At 36.5% G+C, this 17500-nt stretch overlaps 1 protein-coding gene across 1 annotated transcript in view; it reads right to left on the minus strand.

Annotated features, from left to right (window-relative positions):
* The window catches only part of basp1 (brain abundant, membrane attached signal protein 1), a 28264-nt gene that overhangs the window by 1871 nt on the left and 8893 nt on the right, over positions 1-17500 (minus strand). The gene's annotated exons all lie outside the window — the stretch shown is intronic.

Below are 17500 nucleotides of genomic sequence, written 5' to 3' on the forward strand. Positions count from 1 at the left end.
TTACTCCAACCATATTTTCATGGAGCTGGGATTATGCACAGGGGTATTGTCATGCTGGAACAGGTTTGGGTCTCCTAGTGTATGTGAATGGAAAGTTTTATGCTGCTGCATCTAAAGACATCCTATACAACCTTGTGGTAACAGTTTGGGGACAAACCACATACTGTATAGCTGCAAGATCCAGGTGTCCCAATACTTTTCTCTTTATATAAGTTACGGCATTTGGCAGACACCCTTATCCAGAGCAACTTACAAATGAGCAGTTGAGGGTTATGGGAATTAATCAAGGGCTTAGCAATGGCAGAATGGTCGTGCTGGGATTTGGACCTGTGACATTCCGAACCAGAGCCCAATGCCCTAAGCACTAAGCTACCACCATGGTGCATATTTACAATTTGTTTATTTCTGTAAAGCTACTTTGGGACAATGTACATTATTAAAAGTGATATATAGAATATAAAAATTTACTTACATTTAATAAAAGATTTAGAAATTATATGAACACAACAGAAGAAAAGTCTATTAATCATAATAATAGATGAATACACACTATTATCTCAAAATTCTACTTTTGAACCTGATTTATGAATGGAAACCTAAGATTGCATAAAATCTTCTTGCAATTTTAATTCTAAATTCATTTTGAAAGTCTCATTGAACCGCACAATAAAGCTACACCTTTAGAGTTATCCAACTAATTTGAAATCCTTCAGTCCAGACTTACCCACACCAGGATTTATTTTTAGTTGGTTATAAGTTCACATTTACATCCTTTTGTATTTTATATCAAAGTGAATTGAAATGGGTATGATGTATAGTATGATATATCCTTTCAGTAATAAGAATGGACTTGTTATGTATAAAACTTTCTGTTGCCTAGGCACGTCTTGTTTACGCCTTGAAAACTGCATACATAAATTATCATAGTAGAAAAGTACTTTCAGGAGACTTCAAGAAGCTCTTTTAATGAAAGAAAAAAGTACGCTTGACTTAAAAGTGAATAAACATATGTGCAACATAGAGTGAGGTGAGGCTTTTGCTTATGAGCACTCTGTCAGGGCACATGCAGTAATAAAACTACCTCATTATAAATCAATTATGATACAAACGCATCATAAACTATTCACACAACAGCACTTGCCTTTACATTTACAGCATTTGGCCTTGTATCTTATTTATGCCGCTGAGAATTTAAACGTTAAGGGCCTTGCTTGAGGGCCCAGCAGTGTATTGCTGGAAAATTCAAACACACAATGTTCTGATCAGAAGTCCAAACCACAGGGAACCACTTCTCTGCAAACGTTCACGTAATCATGACCCTTCATAGGATGAAAACTTCTTTTGTTTAAATTAACTGCATTTTTCTAATTGCTGTATTGTGTAAATAATTGATTTTATGAATATATTTATACTCAGGTAGATAAATGAGGCTACTTGATATTAAAATAACTGTAGTACATGAGATAAAGCATGCTTTCTTTCCTAGTGTCTTTTATAGGCTTCGATTTGGCTTCGGACACATACAGACACAAATATCCACTGCAAGTGGAAAAAGGAATGGCACATTATTCATACTAATGGTGATGGGAGAGCCTGACTCTATTGTTTTCTGAAACACACACACACAACAAATACAATTGTTAATTCTATAAGAGGAGCAGCCTGTTTTTTTGGTCACATACATACTATGTACAACGAGTGATCCCCTTCTTTCCATACAAACACACTCCTCCCCCACCTGCTATACATCACACATGTCTGTATTGTATGTGTGTTCATGGGCTTTTTTTTTTTTTTTTTTACTGTGAGTAGGTCATGTGACTTTGGTTGCTATGGTAACTGCTATTCTGAGTCTTAGGCTATGGGGTTTAGTTTTTATCCAGACTTGTCTTGATACAGCATCCCCTACTTAACACTGAATAACATTCTATTTTCTTGGCTGGACATTCTACATAATGCTGAGGGACAGCAATTACAGTTTGCATTCACTTAAAAGGGACTTTTTGTTGTGTTATAATACAGTTAAATATGTTCCTTGAATAATAAATTCTAGCACATCCATTCTCTTGGCAGTCCGTCCCCTGACAAACAATCTCTGCTGGCACCATGAGAGCATGAACGCCCAAAATATAATGAAATTAGTCCATCATGCATGTGGGCTCTGTCTAGTGACAACATACACACTGGAAAAAATGGGCGCTGACAGACATCTTGATGAGAAAAAAAAACCTTGTTGATTCTTTATCGAATTAGCCTACTGGGTTTACGTACTGTGGACATTTAGCATAAGTAAAGCAAACACACACATTTACTCTAAGAAAAAAATCTAGACAAGCTCTTATAGAGTTCCTGAAGGTTTATTAGGGCAATCATACCATTAATAAATATACACATAACCATGATTTGTTGAGTAATACAAACATTTTCCATACAGACTGCTTTTTCATAAATGCCATACTGCTTGTGTGTAGTTTTGATTATGAATAAATTAATATCTAGTTTGACACGTTGGACAAAAGTTTGTGGACACCTAACCAATCAGATTCGTATGTGCTTTTTAAGCATTCGATTCCACCCAGAGACCCAAATATTGTTCCAGCATGACAATGCCTTTGTGCACAAAGCGATCTCAATGAACATATACTTTGCATGTGTTGGAGTGGAACAATAAGTTAAGTTGCCTACTATAGTGCTCTCTTGAACACCTTTTGGATGAATTGTACGTTAGTACCTGACTTTACTGACAATCTTGTGGCTGATTTCATTACAATCACATTCCAAAATGTATCTTCCCAGAAGAGTGGAGATCATTATAGCAGCAAATGGGGACTAAATGTGGAATAGGATGTTAAAAAAAGGCACAAAAGAATCTTATAGTCAGGTGACAAATGCCCGTCTATATAATGAGTGTTTGAACTAGGGTGGACTTTTTGAACTTGAACTACTATGAACTGGTACTGTATATTCGTGTAAATGAGCTAAAAGCCAACAGTTGAGTTTGATAACAAGAAGAGCTGATTTTACATTAGCCCTCATAAGTAAAGCCCTCATAAGCAATGCTAAACCTCAAGCATAATATTTCAGGCCTGGTTTGAAACAGAGTACCTGTCAGCATGTTGTGGCTTTGGGAGAGGACAGTTGCGTAGGTATCTATGTTCATACATGCATGGCACATGTACACTAGGGGCAGTGACACGTGAACTAAACCAGGACATACAGAAATACGAACAGAAAAAAAGTCTATAACAATAAATAAAAGAAAACTAAGGACTAGAAGCACTTCAGAAATCCTGCACTGAATGGTGAAGTGCAATAAATAAAATGAAGTGTCGATCTGATGTATGCTGTGCATGGACCATGTTTGGGGTAACATGGGATTTAAACTAATTTTTAATTCAATTCAAACTGTACAATTTCTACGAGGTCTACATGTGTCCTGATAATACAAGATTGAAATACACCACACCAAAGCACACTGCTGTGTGGTGAAGGAGGGAGAAGGAGAGAGACACAAAGCGGCACAGAGCTGCAGACTGTGATTCAGACAGAGAACAACAGACCTTGTCAGAGACAAAGAAAGAAAGAAAAACGTGAGGAAGAGTGAAAGCTTGTCATAGCAATTCTTTCATACCATGCCATATTTGTATGTCTCTGTGTGTGTGTGTGTGTGTGTGTGTGTGTGTGTGTGTGTGTGTGTGTGTGTGTGTGTGTGTGTGTGTGTGTGTGTGTCTGTGTCTGTGTGTGTGTGTTTGTGGTGCACATTGTGTAAATGTGCAAGACAAGGTGGAAAAACAAATATTTATGTTGTATTTAAACACATTTATGCTGAAAATATTTGTGTTGTGTGTTTGTATGTGTGTATGCGTGTGTTTGTGAGAGAGAGAGAAAGAGAAAGAGAGAGACAGAAAGAGTGAGAGAGAGAGAAAATGGAGCAGAAAATTTGGCCCAATCACTGGTAGCAGCAGAGCATTCTGGGAAGAAATGTTAGACGAGATGTTTGGAGTGTAGAGGAAATTTTAAACAGAACATGGCTTCTGACGTTTACACAACACACAGCCTTTTTCATTCAACACTCAGGCACCTGATCAGATAATCCAAACTTTTCTTTTGAAAAGCATTTATAATCTACCAAATTTTCTTCATTTACACTTTCAAAGATAACAGTTAAACAAGACCAAATACCTAACAACCAAATTGAATATTATTATAGTGTTGTTTCTTCCCTATATAACATATCTGGTACTGTACAATTCCCTCTAAATTTATTGTTACATGACTAATTGTCCAAATAGATAGATAGATAGATAGATAGATAGATAGATAGATAGATAGATAGATAGATAGATAGATAGATAGATAGATATGTAAGTATATACATATGTACAGTGTAACATGTAAACATATGTACAGTGAATAATTATAAAGTCTATACCAGTGAAAAGATGTGTAGACACGGTTGAAAAGTACAACAGTATGTGTGTAGAATGAGGGGTATAAAAAATACAATATGTAATATGTACGTTGTATGTACAATTGTACAGAAGTTATATACAGTGTTTATTCAGTGATCTAACGGTGTAGTGTGGAGTTTAGTAGGCTGATGGTGCATGGAAATGGCTGGCCATGAACCTGCTGGTTCTGGTGGGTATGTTTCTGTATCTTCTTGATGGAAGCAGGTTAAACAGTTTGTGACTGGGATGTGAGGAGTCCCTGATGATGTTGTGAGCTCTGCACAGACATCTGGTAAAGGTGCTCACTGGCAGGTAGTTGGGTGCCAGTGATGCGTTGGGCAATAGGGCTTTGCGCTCACATACAGTGGATCCTCCGTACCATACAGTGATGGAGTTGGTCAGGATGCTCTCGATGATGCAGAGGTAAAAACTCAGAATCCCTGTGGACACATGAGTTTTCTTAAGACTCCTCAAGAAGTAGAGGCGTTGTTGTGCCTCCTTAACCAGAGCTGAAGAGTTCTGGTGCCAGGACAGATCTTTAGAGCGAACTCCCAAGAACTTAAAGCTGGAGACCCTCTCTACCTGAACATGGAGTAGAGTAGTGAGCTCAGAACACAGCCCTGTGGAATGCTGGTGTTCACAATGAGAGTTGAGGATACCTGTTTGCCCAACCTAACAGACTGAGGTCTGTTAGTAAGAAAGTTTAGAATTCCTCTGCAAGTGAAGGTGCAGATTTCCAGCTCACTGAGCTTAGTGATCAGTACAGTCAATGCACATGTTAATATGGTCCAAAACATGTACTGTTACATGGCTAATTGTCCAAATGTATTGTTACACAAAAGCAAATTCTTATATTTCTTTTTATGTTATCATCAGTTAAAGAGTATCGGTATGTTAAAGATGTTTTAATCTTGAGTTTAAATCAGGAGTGAATCATTTGTAGATTGTCGTACATACTTTGATTTATTCAAGGCTTGATTACTGCAATATCACTCTACCTGAGGGCCTCTAAGTCTGCTGTATCTTGCCTTGTTGAAAATGCTGCCGCTAGGTTCTCCAATGCTTGGCTGCCAGTCTCTTTCAGAATCGAACTTTAAGTTATTTTATTTGTGTATAAAAGCCTACATAGTCTGGCACTTGCCTATCTTTCCAAACTTATTTCCCATCAGCATTTGCCCAGAGCTATTGGTCCTCAAATAGCTTACAGAACACGATTAAGAACAAAGGGTGACACAAAGTTCTCAGTTGCTGGACCTAGGCTCTGGAATGAGTTGCAGTTCCATATCAAGTTCTCACCAAGTCAAGCCATCGATAATTTTAAGTCATGTCTTAAAACATATATATTTGTTTTAAATTATGAATAAAGTCTTTATTTTATCATATTATCAATCCTCTTCAAACATCTGGACAGCACGTTGGTCAACAGTTATAAAATGTGCTTTATAAATCAATTAGATTTGACTTTGGATTTAACTGGATAAATATCTGGTGATTGACTTGACCAGCTTAAATCCTTTCTTTCTTTTTCCTGATAAAGGCCCATGTTGTGTTTATAGTTTGCACCATTATCTGCTACATAATGACAAGTTCCTCCCAATGAGGGTAGATTCATTTAGATCCAACAAGTAATGACATCTGCACCATGTATGTTTTGGATCATGATCAAAGCTTTCCTTTCTCCAGACTTTCTCCTTTTCTTCACTTTGATGAAGATGAATCTTGTTTGTAGAACTTTGTTGGCTTTCTGATTCTTACTGCTGATTGGGTGATTTTTTTTTTCTTGTAGTATGAGCTCTAAATTTTTGCACTCTAAGTGTCCATCCAACAGTGGATTGTGATACCCTCACCCCTACCATGTCAAGATCAACAGCTCTTGTTTTCTTTGTTTGTCATGTTTGGTGGGTTGCAAATATCAAGAAATGATTTTCATCTGTTGATATTAAACACAAATGTCTTTATTGTGTAGCAAAACCAAAATTTTTTTTTTTGCTCTTCCAATCTATTTGGAGGGGATTGTGTATCATATTACGTACTTCAACTCTAGTCATTCATTTATTTAATTATGAGGTGCACTAAGACCTTTTACAAATTTTTAATTAATTTTATCCTACCTGAGAGGACTACAGAGGTAAATCACATCTCGCATCCCTCTGCATGATTTAAAAAAATATATATAACCTAACAACTCAATTATATTCGACAGCAACCTTATTATGATCACTTTTAAAATATATATGGGCTGTAACCGTATTCGTACCGGAATTATTTTAAATAGCTTTTGATTCGGTACACGTGTCCTTTTTACTTGTGAAACATAGTTACAATCTGAGTTCCACTCAGGGATGTATTGTTGCAGACCCAAAGTTTGTTTCGTCTCCGCTTCACACTTTGAGTGCATTTTTTTTAATTAATAATTATTAAACTTGAAAACATACACAACAATGACAGGGGTATAAAAAGAGTTATGGCAGTGTCACTGTGGCTACTCACTCTGTACCAAAAATAAGAATTGTTTTGCGCACACATGAAAACGATAAAGAATCCTTATTGCTAGTGTTAGCCGCTATCCAGGGAGTGGCTAACGCTATAGATTCGTTAGCATTTTATGTCCAGCTTCAAGAATTTCTTTTAAAAAAGAAAATCCTGACAATTCTACATATGGAGGGAGTGAATGAATGAAGGACGGTAGGAGTGAAGACATTTTGTTAAAGTATGCTGAAATAAGTAGTACAGTTAAGTAGATCATATCTTTAGAAAATTAAATATTAAATGTAAAACACACGCACACACACATCTGTATTATGAAGCAGCTTGTATAGCAGTATATATTTAATGTCCTCTAAAAATAACTCAACATACAGCCATTATAGTCAAAATAACTGCCAACTAAAGTGAGTACACCCTAAGTGAACACGCCGAAACTGTGTACAAAGTGTCAATATTTTGTGTGAGCACCATTGTTATCAAGCACTGCCTTAATCCTCCTGGGCTTGGAATTCACCAGAGCTGCACAGGTTGTTGCTGGGATCCTCTTCACTCCTCCATAATGACATCACGTGGCCGCTGGATGTTAGACACATGGTGCTTCTCCACCTTTTGTTGATGATGCCCCACAGGGGCTCAATAGGGTTCAAGTCTGGAGACATACTTGGCCACTCCATCACCTTTACTTTCAGAAAGGCAGTTGTCATCTTGGCTTTGTGTTCACGGTCATTATTTAATTGGAAATCTGATGTTTGTCCCAGTTTCTGAAGGGACGTTATCAAGTTCTGCTTCAGACTGTCACGGCACATGTTGGAATCCATGTTTCCTTTAATGTACCGCAGCTCCCCAGTACCAGCAGCACTCTTGCATCCTCAGATCATGATGCTACCACCACCATGCTTGACTGTAGGCAAGACACAATTTTCTTGGTACTCCTCACCAGGGAATCGCCACACATGCTGGACACCATCTGAGCCAAACGTAATTCATGCTCTTGAACAGGTTGTCTTTAGCATCTGTCTGCAAGCTTTCTTGTGAGCCAGCTTCAGAAAAAGCTTCCTTCTGGGACGATGGTCATGTAAACAGACTCGTTGCAGTGTGTTGCGTCTGAGCACTGACAAGCGGACCTTCAACTTTGGCAACTTCTAAAGAAATGCGGACAGCACTCATGCGTCTGTTTTTTGAAGCGGCTTTTGCACCTGGCACACAGTATGAGGACTCAACTTCTTTGATTGACCCTTATGAGGCCTGTTCCAAGTGGAACCCTTCTTGGAAAACCTCTTTATGACCCTGGCCACTGTACTCTAACTCAGTTTCAGGGTGTTACTGATCTTATAGCCTACGCCATCTTTGTGGAGAGCAACAATTCTAATTCTCAAATCCTCAGAGAGTTCTTTGCCATGATCCCTTACCTGGGTAAACATCTAGTGTTCAGTATGAGAGAATTGTATTTAAAGCACCATGATGAAAAGGACATGTGGCTTTGCATGGCTAAATGACGTATAGCTGTTATCATTTAGGGTGTACTCACTTAGGTTGCCAGTTATTTTGAAAATAATGACTGTATGCCAAGTTATTATAAGAGGACAGTAAATCTGTACTGCTATTACAGTTGCACATTGACTACTCTAAAATGTACCCAAGGCTCATTTCTATAGTTTTGTCCCTAAGTGAAATACAGTAAAATAGTAAAATAGATACAGTAAAATAGTTACTGAAATTTGAGGGGTGTACTTACTTTAGTGAGACACTGTATATAAATAAATAGAATAAAAATAATTACACAAGAAAATCTACATCATTTAAAAATAAACAATGAAAATAAAATGAGTAGGATAACCCAACCAACTCTGTTTTACTAATGAATATGTGTACTTGTAAGATCAGTTATATAAGACACACACACACACACACACACACACACACACACACACACACACACACACACACACACACACACACACACAAACACACACACACATTATATCAGAACGACTCTTGCTATTTCTCTAATATTCTGAAAGCCAAGTAAAATACTGCAACATAAGTCAATTTCCAAAAGTTGCTCTTTCTTTCACACACACACACACACACACACACACACACACACACACACACACACACACACACACACCTACCTACCTACCTATACATTAATCATTCATTACTAAATCAATCATCAAATTGAGAGAACAATGTTAGGCTTTACAATCTTAATGCACTAATATCAGCCCAAAGAACACACACATATTAAGGCAGTGGGAATGTGTGAAAATCTCAATCCTATTCATTCAGCACTTTAATTTTTACGTGTACGTTTATACTACCCGATAGCAAGGTTTATGGATGTGGTGAAGGAAGACATGCAGGGAGTTGGTTTGAAAGAGGCTGATGTAGAGGACAGGGAGATATGGAGATGGAAGATCCGCTGTGGCGAACCCTAAAGGGAGCAGCCGAAAGAGGGAGAACAAGAAGTATTACCCAATAGCAAAAACCCTCTCTAGGGAAAAGTCAGTTATTATATAAGGCTGCATGATAAATTCCAATCAGGACAGTTCCTGCTGTATCAAGTGTTCCTCGACGACAGACTGCACCGGATTAGGACCAAAAGTAGCACTGAATCCGCTCCAGATCCACGAAAACACAACCGTGTGGGTTTCTATCAGTTAGATATATCTGAGCAAAAAGCTTTAGAACTGTCCCAGTTTAACTAATAATTATGTTAGCGTTTCTACAATACAATGTTTTTTCCTGATTGCTAACACTTAATTTATTAAAGCGTTCACAATTTTCTTATTTTTAAATATAAGCTTTTAATCTCAACACAAATGCTATTAAGACCAACACAACAATATGCACAAACCTCAATCTAAATAAAAAAAGATAAAATAAATTACAAATATATTTTATTCTTTTAAAATCTAACTTTGGCCTCATTCCATTGCCTAGATTACACCACTGACTGATTTCAAAACACAATTACGAAAGAACTGATATCGTCCTTTTATTTATACAACAATAATGATGAATGGTACAGGTATAGTAAAATAAAAAGAATTTTAAAGTAAAAGGATTTTATTGAAATTTGATTGTCATTACAGCACTGCAGTGTGATCTTACAGTAGATGGGAAGCCTTTTCAAGAAAAAAAAACATTCAAATTCTGAAGAATGGAGAATGAACTGTATGCACCTAAATGTTTAAAAGAAAAAATGTGTGAAAACCAGTGAAAAAAACAGAAATGTGTCATTTGAAAACTAAATGAATGGTTTGGGAAACTTATCCATGATAGAGTGTTATCAATAAAAAAATACTGTAGTATTTAAACATTATGATGGCCCAAACCTGGAATAGACCTGATTCAGAAATCAATGAGACCAAAAGAATAATTTATTTGAACATAAATATTGTAATTATATATGTATTTATTTGTCTGTTTATTGCAAAAAGTAATTTTTAACTAGCTTCATACAAAAAGGTCCTATAAACCTAAATACATACAGGTAAGCTGTACTTCTTAGAATTCAAGCAGTGGTAAATATGAATGGAATATAGTGCAATGATGCAGATTAGAAGGTTGGCTGTGAGTTGAATCCCAGTATGGCCAAGCTGTCACTGTTGGGCCTGTGAGCAAGGCCTGTAATCCTCAAACGCTGAGCAAAATGCCAAATGAATAAAACGTTATACTAACAGACTAAACCAAAAATTTGCAATAATATGGAATAAGTTATATATAGTATATAAAGCTCATGTTTTCTCTTGAATTATGTTCAATATTAATATTATAATATTTGATACATTATTTTATGACACAGAGCTCAGTGATTTTAACAGATGTTCATTGCATGGCATAGACTATTTCATGACCCTCATGGTCACCCGGCTCGATCGGCTTTGAAATCAGAGTTGCTGAACAGTAAGAATGCACCAATACACAAATCTAACAGGTCTAACAATCTTAACAGGTTTTCTGATTTGTCATGCTGTCACATTGGCTAGATTTTTTTTTTTATCTCCTCCATTGTAAAAAAAAAAAGGATTATGGATTATTTGTGCTCTGGGTTTTAGTGTGCTCTTGTATGCCTCCTCTGTGCCACTTTGTCCTCTTGTACAATTATTAATTACAAGATAAAGGAGCTGCATTTTTTAGGGCAGTTTCTTCATCTATCAATAGCCTCAGTGACACATTAATAATCAGGTTTTCTGTGTATTATAATGGTGACCGTAGCAATCCTAGTTTCAAAACTGTAATTCCTGCTCGCTGCCTCATTCTGCTATTTAACTCTATCTGAGTTTTTATTGCTTGTTACACCTGGTCCACCTGTGCACACCCTGTCAAACATAACACATAGAAATCTCCCCATACTCACACTCACACACACACACACACACACACACACACACACACACACACACATACACATACTCTCACATATGGCCAGTTTCTGCTCAAACACTGCCTCAGGTTTACTCAATAGAGATCGTGCTTATCGTCAGAGGGGGAAGAATTGTTTTGCGTCTCCTTTCTTTTACTATGTTTGTCCGGCTGATATAATCTGGTATTGGGTTACTGAGAGCGCAGTTGCATCATGTGCATGTGCGTGAGACTTCTATGAATATATAGCAATCATAAATGATTAATAAGGGTCCAAGCACTGGAACTTTATTGATTACAATGACTAGGTTTTGGTTAAAAATTATATTCCAGAAGCACAGCAAAATGCAAATGAATCATTGCTTAAATATTATTCAAGGAATGTCCTCATCGTAAAGCTGGCAGTATGTAAGACATAAAAAGCTGTACCATTTTGTGGCATTACTACTGTACTACTTTCAGCAGTTACATTTTTTCAGCCACATACACATACACTTTTGCTATACTGGAAAGAATATGCAAAAACATTTAGCAAATTAGTCCTAGGGTTTCTGTTTGATAAATGGGCCTGTATCGCCACAGGACTTGCAAGATAAGTTGTGATGTGGAATCTGGCAGACTGCGAGATATTTCACTGCAAGCTGTATTCTGCATATAACTATGTTTGTGACAAATAAAAATGATCAACATTGGTTAGTTTGTTTTAAATTGTTTCAGGTGGGATGTGTGCTATTTTTCTACAAATAATTTCTTGATCATTTGGAAACTCTGAGTAGTGAGCTAACCAAACTGTGCGTCACTAAACCTGAGCAAAGCGGAAGTATATTCCCCATTTCTACATTTCTGTCTGTCAGCTGTAGCACACCCTTCCCCTGGATTTTCTGTGTTCTCTTAACACAGAGGTCTGCCGTTGGCACTGTTACAGTTGTCTTTACCCTCATCTATCTAAAATGTTCACTTCGGAAGTTAATTAATTCACCTCCTATAATCCTGAAATTGTGCACGCTACACATGCAAGCTTGTCTGCAGGACATTAAGGATGATGAAATAATTGTCAAAGCATAGCCAGCATCAGGCTATTTTTGTGCTGCGCTGCCTTAGCGAGCTTTCAGCAAGCACTCTCACGTTCCCGTCGACATGTGTTGAATTTGAAGCTCCAGAAATCAAAAGACATGTCTGGTGCTCTCGGAAAAGGACACCTGTTGTTTTCTGCTTATTTTCCAATGCAATAATAATAATAGTTTTTGTACATTAGATTACCCGAGACACCAAAACAGAGCTGCTTAGTTCAGATATATATTAACTGGGCTCATCTGTATGAACTAAATAACAAGTGCATAATAATTGCTATATAAAATAAATATAAAAAGCCTCAGCCTCAACAACCCAAATGTAGCAAACAATAAGCAAAAATCATTTTATTAAAATTGTTATTTTGTATTTGTTTCCTGTATTGTATTAATTGTAATAAAATATTAAATTAGGAAAGTAATACAGAAATCCATTAAATCCAAGATCCTGTTTTATTTATTTTATTAATTCAATAAATCTGCCACATTTTGGTGTGCTGTTAAAACTGGAAAACTGATAGCTCTTTTTCTTGCACTCCATTTTAAATGTATGAACGTTACATAGGCTTTATCCAACACTTGGTGTCTAACTTTATATGAATCATCCTGAAGCCATTTACCATTTCTCTAGCCTTCAAATGGCTTTCTGACTCAATTCTCCAAGAGCTAACCATAATGGAGTCTTGTGGAATAAACCTGAGCTGACTTCTTCTGCAAATTCATTTGCCTAAATTGTAGGCATGTTATGTTTGTTGGCAAGCCCAAATGAACCAAAAATGTGGGCACACCTTAATCAATTCTACAACTCAACAGAGCAAAACAGATCATGAATAAACAACATGGTGTAAACAATTTGTGACCTCGAATTTGAAGTCCACAGTAAACTGAACAATGGTGCAATGTAGTACATAGTGTGTTAAAATTTAAATATCCATGGCTAGATATCTTGTTTTTATTACCTTTACAAATAGATTTCTCTACAAAAAAATGCTAGTAGAAGATAATGTAAGACCTAGATGAAAAGGTGTATTATTCTCAGAGAGAAACAAAACTTCTCAGGGACCACAGACTTTTGCACTCTGTATAAGCAATAAGTAGTCCAGTTTTTTTTTACTTCTGACATTTGTCTAAAATACTGACTGAAATACTGAAAAATACAAAAATAAGAGAAATATAACATATGCCACTTTAAATGTGATTATAGCAATCGTACTAAATAAATACTGAAATAAAGTAAAAAAAAAAATAAAAAATGTTAAGTGAAAGAGAAAAAAAGCCTTTCAATAACCCCAACCACCAAACCGTGCGATCACATGTTCTGGTATAACGAGACCAAGTTAGAACTTCTAAAACATATGTTTGGCACAAAAACAATCCCACTTATCATCCAAAGAATACCATACCTACAGTGAAGCTTGGCAGTGGTAGCAGCATACTGATTCTATTTCTGGTAAAGTGGGAATAACGGATACCACCAAATACCAATCTATATACACACAAAACCTGCAGACCTATTTCACCCTAGAACAAATTTAACTCAGTTAAGAAATGTCTTCAAAAGAAGAAGATCAGTGTTTTGGAATAGTACAGTCTGAATCCAGATCCTATTCTATGTACAGCTATGTACTGTAAATCCTCTCACAGTTTGCTACAACACCTGTTTAAAAAAAAGTTAGAAAATATGAATAAAAACAAAACATAATGATTTCCAAATCTTATAAACCCATATTTTATTCTGAGAAATGAGGAGACCAGTTGCTGAAGTTTTGGGAGAGGAATAGTGTCCCATTCATGTCTATTTCAGGATTCTAGCTCAAGAGTCCTGGGACTTCTTTGTTGTATTTTTCATTTCATGATGTGCCAAATGTTTTCACATTTTAACTGGTCTGGACTGCCGGCAGGCCACAACAGCATCCATGCATGGTTTATCCTTGTCTTGATTAAAATATACAAGGCCTTCCCTGAAAGACTTTTGATATACCTTTCAGCATTGATGGTGCCCTTCCCGATGTGCAAGCTGCACATTCCATAAGGACTAATGAACCCCCATACCATCAGAGATGGAGGCTTTTGAAATGAGCACTGGTGATAAGACAGATGGCCCTTCTTCTTTTTAGTCCAAAGGTTATGGCAGCCATGGTTTCCAAAAAGAATTTCAGATTTGTGTTTGTCTGACCAAAGAAAAGTTTTCCACTTTGCCTCAGACAATTTTAAATGAACTTTGGCCCAGAGAAGCTGAAAGCATTTCTGGGTAATGTTCACATATGGCTTCTTCTTTGCATGATGGAGCAAAAAAGCATTTGTAGATGACATGGTGAACTGTGTTAACAGACAATGATTTCTGGGTGTGTTTCTGATCCTGTGCAGTGATTTCCATTACAGAATCATAGCTGTTTTTAATGTCCCCTGAGGGCGAGGAGATCCCGGGCATCCAATATTGCTTCTTGTCACTGTACCTCGCAGACACTGTAGGTGATGAGATATTTAGTCTTTGCTATTCTAAAATTGTTCCACACATCGTAAACACAGGTTTTCATAGACCTCTACCCATCTTTACTTCTGAGAGACACTGCATCTCTAAGATACACTTTTTATACCCAATTGCAAAATGTTTCTCCAACTGATAAATTTTAGTAACACTTAAATTTTGTTGCCCCAATTCCTTTGGGGCAAACTTTTTAGATTCACAATTACCAATTTCTTTCCCTAAAATGGTACAATTCCTCGGTTTATATGTGTTCAATATTCTATCGTGTGAGGTTCATGAGTATTTATAAAGTATAGGTTTATGAAATGTTTTATGTAAATTTTATCCTGCATCCCACCTTTTTTAAATTGAGTTGAAGATCTGCAGCATTATTTGCAAGAAAAGTGGAATAAAATTGCATTACAGACAAAAAAGAACCTTTGAAGAAAAAAATAATGAAAAAGTGGGCTCACTGTTGTACAATTTTCGTTTCCTAAAACATTTCTATTCTTTTCTTCGTGAGACTTGGTGGGTGGGTGGGTGTGTGTGTGTGTGTGTGTGTGTGTGTGTGTGTGTGTGTGTGTGTGTGTGTGTGTGTGTGTGTGTGTGTGTGTGTGTGCATTTCAGTTGAATGCTGCTGTGTGTCTAGAGGGTTTACTAATATGTATGGACAGTGGCTGGAAAATATTTCAAATCAGAAGTAGCAAAATCCTGTATACACACACGCACATACGCAAGAACAGGCTTAGGCTGGATGTGCAGTAATAAAAACAGTAGATCAGAATATAAACACCAGAAAAGACAAGCAAAATCTGTGTGTCTCCCCCTTTCTCTGTGTCTCTCTTTCTCTCTCTCTTTCACTCTGTTTCACCAACAAGCACTGAGAGCAACACTTACGCAACTCTCCTGTATGTAGCTATTCAAGATATGATTATAATTGCATGTGGAGGGGATTTATGAATATAAAAATGTGTACAATCAGATTATGTACAGAAATCCAACATTTACAATAAAATCATTCTTCTATACATAAGCATAACCTTAAATAGATCTTTTTATAAGGTGTACAATGTATTTATTTAAAAAAAAAACATATTTTTTCCAGCACGTTTTTAATGCTATGATGTCCACAAATCCCGAACATTCAATGTAGCTTTCACAAAAATAGACAGACTACACCTTCTTATCAGTAGCTAGGTGATGTTTTGGAGCAATGTCGGATAGCACCTCCAGCCAAAAGCTGTCTGGGTGATTGACAGCTAGCAAACACTGCTACTAGGCATGTTTTACAAATAGAATGATAGGCAATATAATATTAACCAAGATTCCGTTGGTGTCTCATGGACTAAGCTAAAATATGATAATTATTGTGTTAAAGAAGCTGGTTGAATACTGGGCTACTGTATTCTGGATATGGAAAAGAATAGCCTTTATTTGTCACATAAACATTACAGCGAAATTCTTTCTTTGCATAGAGCACACCATGAAGCACAGAGGGATAAGGGCCTTGCTCAAGGGCCCAAGAGTGGCAGCTTAACAATACCAGGACTTGAACCCCTGACCTTCTGATCAGTAGCCCAGCACCCTAACCACTGAGCTACCACTCATCCTGTTGTTGTTTTGTTTAATTATTTATTTATTTATTTGTATATGAATGCAAAAATTCATTGGTGATTTCCACTTAATTGTTCTTTTCCATGTATTTCCATTTGAACCTAAATGTGTAGCAGCCAAGCCGAGAAATTACCAGTAAAAGTGTCTCTAAATCAGAGTCATGCTACACGGGAGGAATGGAAATCTAGGCACTTTTTAATAAGAGCAGATGTGAGAGCTAACAAAGGAAGATTATGCTTATCTTCTACACCTAAATAAAGTCTAAACATTTTCACCCCTTAATGTGTGTTAGGAGTGCAATATTTCTCTTTTCCCCAGAGGGTATTTAATATCACAGCAGTGTATCTATGTTCCATGCTGTGACGATAGAACAGTCGCACTAGCTCAGCTCTCCAGAGAAAAAGATTTTATTCCAGCTCACCTTCAAACCTGAAACATGACCTTATCTGAAAGTGATCTTTTTGCTGCCAAGTTTAGAAAGAGAGTCATCAAAAGTGGTCGTAACTGACTGATTAGTGGTGTTGGTGTTGGGAGAATCGTACAAATCAAAACTAAATGGCATAGCGATGGTAAACATGTTTCACATGTAAACATCATAAAGCTTAGAAAGGCTTTACTTTTAATGCAAGTTTTTTTTTCACATCAATGTGAAAATCTATTTTGATCAAATTAAACAAAAATCAATACAAGAGAATGAACACAATCCAATACTTAACATATTTAATTTAGAACAAGCTTTATCTCAAAGAAAACGCACATATATATATATATATATATATATATATATATATATATATATATATATATATATATATATATATATATATATATATATATATATATATATATATACACACACAGGAACACGTATATACAAACACAATCATACTTAATATTTACTGTGCAGCACTGCAGCACATTAATTAATGATTCATTTAACGCTCATGATGGTCGTCATTCGGCGTATTAAACAAACACGGCTATTCGGTAATGAACACGCATGTACATGTCTGGCCTTGCAAAAAGGGAGCATTAAAATG

This window comes from Silurus aristotelis (assembly GCF_946808225.1).
Source record: "Silurus aristotelis genome assembly, chromosome: 22".
NCBI lineage: Eukaryota > Metazoa > Chordata > Actinopteri > Siluriformes > Siluridae > Silurus > Silurus aristotelis.